The sequence below is a fragment of the Pimephales promelas genome, chromosome 9 (genome assembly GCF_988280905.1).
Source record: "Pimephales promelas chromosome 9, fPimPro1.hap1.1, whole genome shotgun sequence".
Taxonomy (NCBI): Eukaryota; Metazoa; Chordata; class Actinopteri; order Cypriniformes; family Leuciscidae; genus Pimephales; species Pimephales promelas.
In genome coordinates, this window is record NC_142777.1 from 8,693,916 (window position 1) to 8,704,779 (window position 10,864).

Sequence of the window (10,864 nt, forward strand, 5' to 3'; positions counted from 1 at the left end):
ACAAACACACACACACACATATATAAATGAGGTTAGTGTTTTACAATATTAAGGAAAGCAAATGTATTGAAATATAGCACATTAATTTTAAATTCATTCAGCTTCAATTACCAATTTGTAGTTTACCAATTTATCTTACGTTTATTTAAAGCAAACTATACATTTAAAAGATTAGGGTTATATGCATATTTTGTCATTTAAAAAAATACAAAATTGTTATGCAAAAAGATAAGGACTTGCAGAAAAAATCTACAGTCAGCAACACACACACACACACACACATAAACGCAGACACCAGCCACCCCCCCCCCCTCCCTCTTCCCCACACAGACACTGATAGAGACAAGATACACATCCAAACTGCAATATCTGACTTTCTTTTGGTCTGAGCTTCTTACTGTTAATTAGAAAGTTGATCGGCTTGACAAGAACAATATACGTGGCATGTTTTGTAACTGTAGGTAAAACGAGCAAAGTTAACACATTTTATGTGTCCTTTTTTAGTCATAAAATTATTTTCCTCGCCACGGCCAAACCGTTCGAGATATCAAAAATCCGTCCGGAATTGAGCATCCTCAATGTCTTGACTTCATGCACACCGAGTATGGTGGTGATTGGTAAACACATGCGTTGTAATTTGATGTATTTCTCCTAGGAGATTTATTCAAACAACACATAATTCCCAACTTCCATTTGAACTGTCTTAAAACTTAGAGCAGAGATGGGCGCAGGTCACGCAAGTCTCAAGTAAGTCTCAAGTCTTAACCGTCAAGTCTCAAGTAAGTCCCAAGTATTTTTTTTTGGGGGGGGGGGGGCAAGTCAAGTCAAGTCACAGGCATGTCAAGTCAAGTCAAGTCTTGTAGTAGGTTAAGTCAAGTGCAAGTCAAGTCACCTTATTATTTTAATTTTACATGCAGAATCTGATCTTAATAAAATGAAAAGACAAGATAAGTATTTGCCAGTAAATTACAATAATTTGCATTGTAAATACTCATGTTCAGTAAAATACACCATGGAATCAAACAAAATTGTAACTTCATAAAATTATTTATTTTTCACTTCTGCCAACAGTGTGTTTGAAATGTTTTAAATTTTCAACATTGAGTCCATAAAACAAATAACAGCTTAACATCCTACAGACTCTCTGAACACCTTCCTCTCTCTCAAACACAGTTTACAAACAATATTAAACTTTGTTACATTTCTCCTCTCTCTCTCTCTCTCTCTCTCTCTCTCTCTCTCTCTCTCTCTCTCTCTCTCTCTCTCTCTCTCTCTCTCTCTCTCTCTCACACACACAGTGGCGGTTCTAGACCATTTCAACTGGGGGGGCCAAGCTGGGGCCAGTTGTACTGTTAGAGGGGCCAGTTACATTTAGACCTTATCATTTTCTGCACTGCACTGAAGGCATAAATAAGCAAAATACCATGTTTATAATTATCCAACAATTTGCATTTCCATTATATTTTTACATTTGCATTACATATATCAGTCTGTATTTGAATTTCCATTTTATTTTTTTACATTGAATATACAGTATGTATATATATATATATATACATATATATATATATATAATTTTTACAAATTAATCTACGATTTTTGTGGGTTTTTTTTTTTTTTTTTTTTTTTGCAAAAAGATCAGCAAATTATCCTCTAAACTGGCCTTTTTAGGGGGCTTTCCTCTCAGGGTGAATGAGCTTTTTTATAATAGTTTTTTTCCTGACATCTTTGAAAGACAGAAGCAATAATTAATGCATCCTTGGCCAGGATATAATTATAAAATATGACATGATTTTAAAAGTGACCTATAATATCGACTATGCAATACACTTTAATTTATCTAGTGCTAATAAAATTATTAAGCCTATTTGGAGAGAGAGATGTTTTAAAATCGACTATGCATTACACTTTAATTTATCTAGTGCTAATAAAATTATTAAGCCTATTTGGAGAGAGAGATGTTTATAATGTGACAATATGTCAGTCATCGTGATTCGTGTAATAAGATGACTAGGCCTAGACTACTTGTTCTGAGCAGGTGTTGTCAGTGAACAGGCTGTAAAACTGTTGTCTAAGTTACAGACTGATACTAATTAAATGGGAAACGAATCGATTACCTAACGTAACCTCGGTTCTCTCTAGATGAGGGAACGAGCATTGCGTAAGCTAGCTTACGCTACGGGAAAGATTCATCTTACATCAGTCAAGTTGTCATAGTTTTTGTCAAACAAGTTGTGAATTTGTTGTAACATTAAAACAGGAGATCATGACTTACTCCGTGCTCCAAGTGATGTTCGGAGCTCCAGTGATTAGTTTCATCTGTGGGACGGGTGAAGAAACTTTCGGAAGATGTTGTAACAGAATCATATGAACAATTCCAGGATATGCTTTTTTTCATTGGTTGTTGCGTTAAATTTTACCCAGATACAATAGTGCCCTTTTCTGATTGGCTATTAAGTAGCACTTCTCTTTTTTTGATTGGCTGATGCGTAGCAGGGTCGACTGCTGAACTCCAGGCGAGACGCGCTTGATTCTCACGTGAGAGCGGCGCGGCCAGAGAAATTGCGTATATTAAATATATTATTAATAGTTTTTCCGCATGAGAAATACAATGTGTGACGGGAGTGTGAGACAAAAGACTGAAACGAGTGACTGTCATGCTCAATGCGTGACACACTATAAAAAAAATATTTCACACTGACTCCACATTTAGGGAGGCCACAAGGGGGTCCAAGCTTGTTGTCGCAGGGGCACTGGCCCCCCCAGGCCCCCGCCTAGAACCGCCACTGCTCACACACACACACACACACACACACACACACACACACACTTTCTCTCTCTCTCAAGAAGCAAAAACATGACTGCTAAAGGTTGTATCAGCGATGGCGGGGTAACATCACTTAACATCACGAGTGATATTCCCTTAGGCCACGCCCCCTTGTCTCCCCAAAGTATTATAAGCAATCATGCGCATCCCGTGTGCAGAATGATGCACTTGAAGCAACACCAAGTCACAGCACGCAACGCTTCACATTGAAAAGAACATAGCGAAGGGATGGTATCTATAATCTATGCTTAGTAGGGCTGCACGATTTGGGAAAATGTCATATTGCCATTATTGAGCCAATATTGCAATTGCGATTTGCGACTCCGATATAATAAAATGGTTTCATGAGTCCAACTTGCTTGGTTCTAAAGTAAAATGCACACACAGATTAATGTTTATTTCTCAACTCAAACTAAAAACAACAACAACAACAATAAATGATTGATAACACCTATAATGATCAATAAACCATCAACCAAACCAACATTACAGTGATTCCATCAATTGAAAGCCATCAACTTTTTAAAAAATTATTAGGCTTAAAAAAAATATATAACAGCTTTTAAGTTAAGTGAACTTCAAACAATCCCCAAATAAACCCATAATAAAAAACATACCTGTGCCCTTCCTGTCTTAACAGGTACAGAAATTGAATAAAGTTATCAAACAGTCTGCGCTGCCTGAATCATAAATTATATATATAATAATCCTTATAAAAGCTACAAAAGTTCTTTACTCAAGATCAGTGAGTAATTTTCTAATTTCCCTTTGTTCTTTTAACTTTACTGAAAGAACGCTTTATTCGCTGCTGGCCCTTTAAGAGCACCCGTTGCCGAGACGCGGATCTCACACGCGCCTCATAACTCTTTTCATCCATAGACTTTTCTTATGTTATGAAGATACTAGACAAAACCACATTTTGGCATAATTGTGTGTGCTATTGTTCGTTCAAGCTCGAAAGAGAACTGTTTATTCTGGGCTGGCACACGGTCAGTGCATGCGCATTATGCGAGTATCATCTATTCTAATCTAGGGCACTCACAGGCAGCTTTTCACTTCTTGTCGTGCAAAATGCGAAAAGGCATTTGAACCAATAAGAGGGGGATCTTGTAACACTAGTCAAAGGATGACATTAGCTGCGCTAATAGCCCTACTTTGTTTATTTCATATAAAATCGCGGCATTTTGCGTTATATAATTGCATAGGTTTGAGATCAATATTACGACTGCGATATAATTAATCGTGCAGCACTAACCCAGCAAACATTGGTCCGACGGCGACGTCGTGTCCCTGGCCAAAAATAGTTGCGGCCAGGACGTCATAAATCGGTAAAAATATGTAACACAGAAAATTTCCTAAAAATGCATTCAGATGCATTTGTACATGTCTACAGTTGCATGCATAATAGTTATTTTAAGTTTTAGGTACGTGTAGTTATATACAGTTTATCGGGTGAAAGGACGTCACTTGGCGACGTCTTTTACACGTGCATTTATAGTCCATCATGACCCTCCATGAAATCCTTGTTAAATATGCAAAAGCTGCGCTTAATCCTCGCATGGTTTATACCGCAATAATTAATGTAATTGCCGAAGTAGTTTTTAAGAGGTTGTGAAGACGTCCAATGGCGTCCTTTACACGTCTAGTCTGGCTGTGAACGTCCACTGGCGTCTTTTGCACGTCTAGTCTAGCCAGACAGAAAACAATTATCAGGAATTATCTTTATGAAATACACGATTTGTATACAATGTAAATTATAATCACAAAATGCCCAGTGTAGTCAAGTGATTGCAAAGCCACTGCATTTATTCATGTTGTGGATCAGTTTTAAGTTGACGTCCAGTAGGTGACGTCCTTTACACGTGCATTTATAGTCCGTCGTGACCCGCTATGAAATCCTTATGAAATATGAAAAAGCAATTATGCTTACACCTTGGCTGATATTGCAGTAAATAATTTAAATGCCCCAAATAGTTTTTACGAGGTTCTGAAGTACAATTACGTCCTCAACCTTTACACTTAACTGTGCTACCGAGATTTGATAACAAATCCCGCGATATGATTGATTATCTCGCGATAAAGCAACTACGCAGCCAATTTCCTGTTTTTTCTTCTTCAACCACGACGAGGCGAGAAGGACTTGATGATCGGGGGCAATTTGTTGTACGAAAAGTTGACGAACTACTACAAATCTGCTGTTTGGTAAGTACATTTTGTATTATTTTATAAATGTGATTTGAGTTTTGTAATTGGACTCAGGAACCGGAATAAATGATGCGTACACTTTCAACTGAAAGGTTTGAGTTTGGATAAAATTAATTTGGCAGAATTTCAGATTGCGACCATTTCTCCGCCGGTGAGACCAGATTTTGTTATAAGTCGCGCTTACGCGACAGCAACGTTGCAAAAGTCAAACAAAATGAAAGCGGAACGAATCTGCGAATCGAAAGCGGAACGAATCTTGCGCTACTCCTGCACGGACCCTTTATTGGTTCGGACCATTAAGGATCTTTCATAATATTTCAGGTCCAAGTCAGGTTATGTTTTCCATAAGTGTTAACATAATATCCCAAAACGGCTCTGTGATTGACTGTGTTTATATCTTACACTACAATAAAATTAACTTTTTGTGCAGGTGAGGTAATGCACAATGAAAATAGGCACATATCTGGATGGAGACTATCTGATTCCTCAACCATGGCCTCAGCTTTAAATGTAAAGTATTGACTGTACATTTTTGCACATTTGATTATAAATACTGTCTGTATGCAAAGAATAAATCTTATGTTTTTGATAATATTTGGAATGTAATGTGAGTGTATTATTGTCACTTAGAAGACAGTTAATGTACTCTCTATAAGGCAGTTTTCCAGTTTTGCTCTGTTACAAGTCTCTAACCATACTCTAAAGATTACCAATTTTGTGATCACTTTTGTGAATTTTATTTTTCAATTTGTCTTTCAGGGTGACATAACGAACAGCCATCTGTCAGACGTAGAATTCAGGAATCCTTCTCCAGGCCATCTGGCAAAACCGAAAGAGGCATGGCATTTTTCTTGTTTTATGTCCTTCACAAAGTTTTGTTTGTTTGTTTTGTAATGGTGTTTGTTTATTGATTAAGGTGTCTTTACTTACTTAAAATATTTTTCACCCATTTGTTTTTAATGTCTATAGTCACCAGTTCCAAATTCTGCATTATCATCCCAGTCCCAGAGGACACCCCATTGTATGTTAGAACTTTGCTATTTGCATCTTATTTTTTTTTACACAATTTACATTGAATACAAATATAGAGCCTATGTCTGTCATTGCTCAAGAAAAAGCTAAAGTACAGCCAGCTAATTTCATAGTATCTAAGTCATTATTACACTGTTAAGTGAACATTTGAACAGCAGTCTTATTACACAATTTAAAATATGCGCAGACCAGGTGTAGCCAACCCTGGTCCCCGAGAGCCACTACCCTGCTTGTTTTCCAACTATTCCTGCCCTTGCAGCTTCTGAAAACACACCTAATCCGTTAATAGTCAGCACTCAGCAGTAGGACAGGGATAGTTTGGAAATAGCAGGAGTGAGGCTCTCGAGGACCAGGGTTGGCTACCTTAGATTTAGTCATTATGAATGATCATTATGGCTACAATAGTTTACTAGGTAGAATTGGATAACAATATGTCTAAATCCTTGCTACATCCACAAAGTAGGCCTAGTTAAAATAAAACAATATTGTTTACTGTTTTTTTTTTTTAATTTATTAAACTACTCTCTTATTTAAGTCTGTTATGTTTTCATGAACAGAATTTCCTAATGTTGTCTTGCCTCTTGACCGCTGCATTCGGGAGAGAACACAGAAGTGAGGGTATGTACGTTAATGTTTTTTTCCAGCCATGGGGTTGTCCTATCCAAAACTGAATTTACATTTTACAAATATTTATTTAATACATCTCTTGTTCCTTAATGTAATTTTATTTTAATTATTTCACTCTTCAAACGCATTTAGTCCAGAACATCTTTTATTGGCATAAGATTATTATGCAGAAAAATAACATTGCTATTTTCAGACATTTTCAAACACCGTACGTAATTAACCTAAAAATGAGCCTTTTTTTAAACCGCATTCTCTTCCCTCAGATGCTGTGATTGTGACGAGGTGGAGCCCAAACGCCACAGAATAAGATGTTGATGCAGCAATGGCGAACACCTGAAGCACACTCAAGAAGAGCTGGATATAAAAATAGCCATAAACAAAACCAAAACCTTAAAGCCATAAACAAATTTCAAAGACTCTAAATAATTTTATTTATGTCTGTTTAACAGTAATGCAAGACTGAAGTAACTGAAAGTTAGTACTGCCACAGCTCTGACTTCTATTTATCAATGGTGGAATATTTTTAGAACGACTTTTCTGTAATATTATAGAATGTGTTGACTGTTCCTGTACTTTTGTTATATTCTGGTTTGATTAGTGGCTGCTTAACCTTAATGTGAAACTGTCAGAAAATGTCATTGTACTATTTTTATTATTATTATTTTTAGCAGTTTAACAACTGGAAGACATTTCAAATGTAATATTCTCAATAAAATGTTGTTGTAAATTATAACTCTTTTGCTTTTGTCCAGAAGTAATGTGTTGATGTAGACGTGTTTAAACCGTTTTATAGACGTCCAGGTCTGACCGGACCGATTTTGGACCCGTTTTAGAACCTAGTAAAGTTCAGATGTGTAGAAATATCCTGATTGATTGACTTTCACGAACTTATACAATATGGGTGTAATTATTTTATATGCAGGAATATATATAAAAAATAAGCCCATTTAGACGTCCGTGGACGCGCAGAAAAGACGTGCAGTTCACGGCCAGATGACGTCGAAGACGTCGGTTCAACTTCCATTTTGGAACTATTTTTCAACCATGACGGGACGTCTCGGATGGACGTCTTTTCAACGGTCAATAAACGTCAAAATGTTTGCTGGGAATGCTTAGTGTATTCTAAAGGGCAATAAACTCCACTCCAGCAAGATAGTCATTTTATGCAAATCATAGACCTTTATGCCTTATAATAAAGTATAATATTGGGAACATTGATCTTGAAGAGAGTGTCGTCGTGTTACTGTCGCAACCGAACGCGACGCGCTGTGTAAATGCTGATGCATGGAGAATGACTGAGGCGAGATGACTTTCCGTTAACTTTAACTTAGAGACTAAAATATTAATTTTACCACACATTAAGCTATTGAATGACTTTAGAAGTCTTGGAATATAGTGTGAAAACTTGATTGTGCTTTACAGTTTTTTATGCCTTTAGTGGGGCTTAACAAAATAACACAATATGCAGAATGTCGGACGTCACTTATAGGCTAAACTGTTTTTATAGATAAAACTATTTACATTCGGCAGTCATGAAAACAAATCTCAGATAACGGTTGACTAGGTAACAATGTGTAATTTTGCGCCGGAGTTCTCCTTTAACTTACATTAGCTAGCTAACTACGAACGAGCTAACCAGATAACATTAACAAATTGACAAGCACTTACTGAGAATGGCTCCTCAAATGACGGACGAAATTGGAGGTTGTCATCTGACTGTCCGCGATCTTAACGTTGCATGTCTTGCAAAGCGCTGTTCTTTTGCCATCTTGTTGTAAGAAATTCTTGAATCCGAAAGCGACCCTCGGTATCCCTCCGGCTGACATGTTGATGTGATCTGATGTAAGTGGGCGTGGTGTGCGCGTAAGGTATGAGAGGGCATGACTGATGATCTCTGATCCAGTCATGACAGCGCTATTCTCAGCCTGCGCTCCAGCTGGATCAACTTTATTTTTTTTACATAATTTATATATTTTATATTCAAACTGAAAACATGATGTGATTAACACTCAAGTCATATTATTACATGCAAGTGTGTTTGATTTATGGACCAAATTTTCAGATCAAGTTTATGGACCAAGTTAATTTAATTAATAAACTAATTATATAAAACTATTAATGCACTACAATTAAACTGGTTATATGCCTTTACTTATAAAAAATAAAAAACTTATTTAAAAAAATACCAGGCTTAAGGCATTTATTTTTTATGCAGGCCATACACACAGGAGTGAAATGGTTAAGACCCCTCCCCCTACAAACACACACACATACACAGACAGGCAAAGACAGAGATAGGCTCAGATTGAGCAAGACCACATTCAAACAAACATATCTGACTTTTTGTGGGTCCTGGCTAATGAGTGTCAATTAGAAAGTTGTCCGGCTCGAGGAGTACAATATACATACCGATTTTTGTAACTGTAGAAAAAACTAACAACCCCACTTTTGTCAAAAGGTGGCGCTACTGAGCCCTCACCACGCCCGTTTCTGAAACTTTGCACGTGTCTACTGGCTAATAAATGTGATGTGTCTGTCGAGTTTCATGCAATTTCAAGCATGCTAAGGGTCTCCAAAGCATCCTAAAAGAATGGTAACGTTTGATGCGTCGCCACGGCAACAGTTTCAAAGATATCAAGAATCCATTCACAGGTCTACATCTGCCGTATGTTTACATTATACAGATGACGTTTGAAGCAAATCGGGTAAAAATAAAAGGGTGATATCAAAGCATTTTGAAAATGACACACTTCCTGCTGCCAGTTGGTGGCGCTATAACTTTGACTCACAATAGTCACATCCATGTGATCGTCCTCTTACAGCGAACACACTGCTGAAGTTTCATCAAGATCAGTTAATGTATGCTGAAGTTATAACAAACTTCCTGGTTCACGTTTCTCGTCATGATTTCGTTTCCTCGCCACGGCCAAACCGTTCGAGATATCAAAAATCCCCTCGCAAACTTTCATCCTCAATGTCTTGACTTCATGCTGACCGAGTTTTGTCGAATTTGAATCAAAGCTCTAGGAGGAGTATTTAACATTCCATTGCGAGCGTTTTACAAACAAACCTCAATAGCCGACTTCCTGTTGGGCTGGGGTAAAGAGTAAAAGCGCGAGGTATAGATGAAACTATGAGATCAACATGTGCACCGAGTTTCATATTATTATATACAAACGTGTTTGAGTTATGGACCAAGTGTTCGGACCCCGTTCCAGGGGGCGCTGACGAGCCGCCCTGCCACGCCCGGGTACCAGCTTCAGCCCGGCTCTGATGGCCGCGGGTTCTGACCCATGTGCAAAGTTTCAAGAGTTTTCGAGCACGTTAAGGGCCCCAAAAATGCCCAAAAGGTTACAAAATAATAAATATAGCTGCGAGCAGCGATGGCGGGCCCAAGCCGGTGGCACCGCAACCCCTGGCTCCTTTAGTTACCTAAAGGCACCGGGGTGGCGGTGCCGAAGGCTTTGGCCCTTTCATGATTAAATGTTAAAACGGCTTGCCATAGTCTGTCATTTTGACTAGTCACAATTATGTTACAGATATCTTAAATGATAATACAAACTATCCAAAATGTAATTACGACTAGACAGAAAGACATTGTTGATATCTACAATGTTAATTTACGGATAGGCAAACTTAGCTTTTAAATGTTAAAAGGGCTTGCCATACACGGACTAGGCTCAGAGAGAGTCTCACCATATTCAAACCAAAATATCTGACTTCCTCTTGGTCTGAGCTAATGACTATGAATTAGAAAGTTGTCTGGCTTGAGGAGTACAATGTATATAACGATTTTTGTAACTGTAGATAAAAATAACAACCCCACTTTTGTCAAAAGGTGGCGCTATTTAGTCCCTGCACCATGCCCGTTTCTGAAACTTTGCACATGTCTACTGGCTAATAAATGTGATGTGTCTGTTGAGTTTCATGCAATTTCAAGCATGCTAAGAGTCTCAAAAGCATCCTAAAATAATTTCAAAGTTTGAAGCTTTGCCACGGCAACAGTTTAAAAGATATCAAGAATCCATTCACAGGTCTACATCTACCGTATGTTTACATTATACAGATGAAGTTTTTCATCTGTTTTTCATCATTATACAGATGAAGTTTTTCATCTGTTTACATTATACAGATGAAGTTTTTCATTCATATTATTACATGCAAGCGTGTTTG

The 10,864-nt window shown here is 37.5% G+C and overlaps 1 long non-coding RNA gene across 1 annotated transcript; it reads left to right on the forward strand.

The window, feature by feature from the left end:
- The first annotated feature begins 4,084 nt into the window (after positions 1-4,084).
- LOC120481874 (uncharacterized) lies at positions 4,085-7,791 on the forward strand. The gene is made up of 5 exons (XR_016169639.1): positions 4,085-5,542; positions 5,792-5,869; positions 6,002-6,053; positions 6,622-6,682; positions 6,955-7,791. It is a non-coding gene; the product is annotated as an uncharacterized LOC120481874 (long non-coding RNA).
- Positions 7,792-10,864: the final 3,073 nt, after the last annotated feature.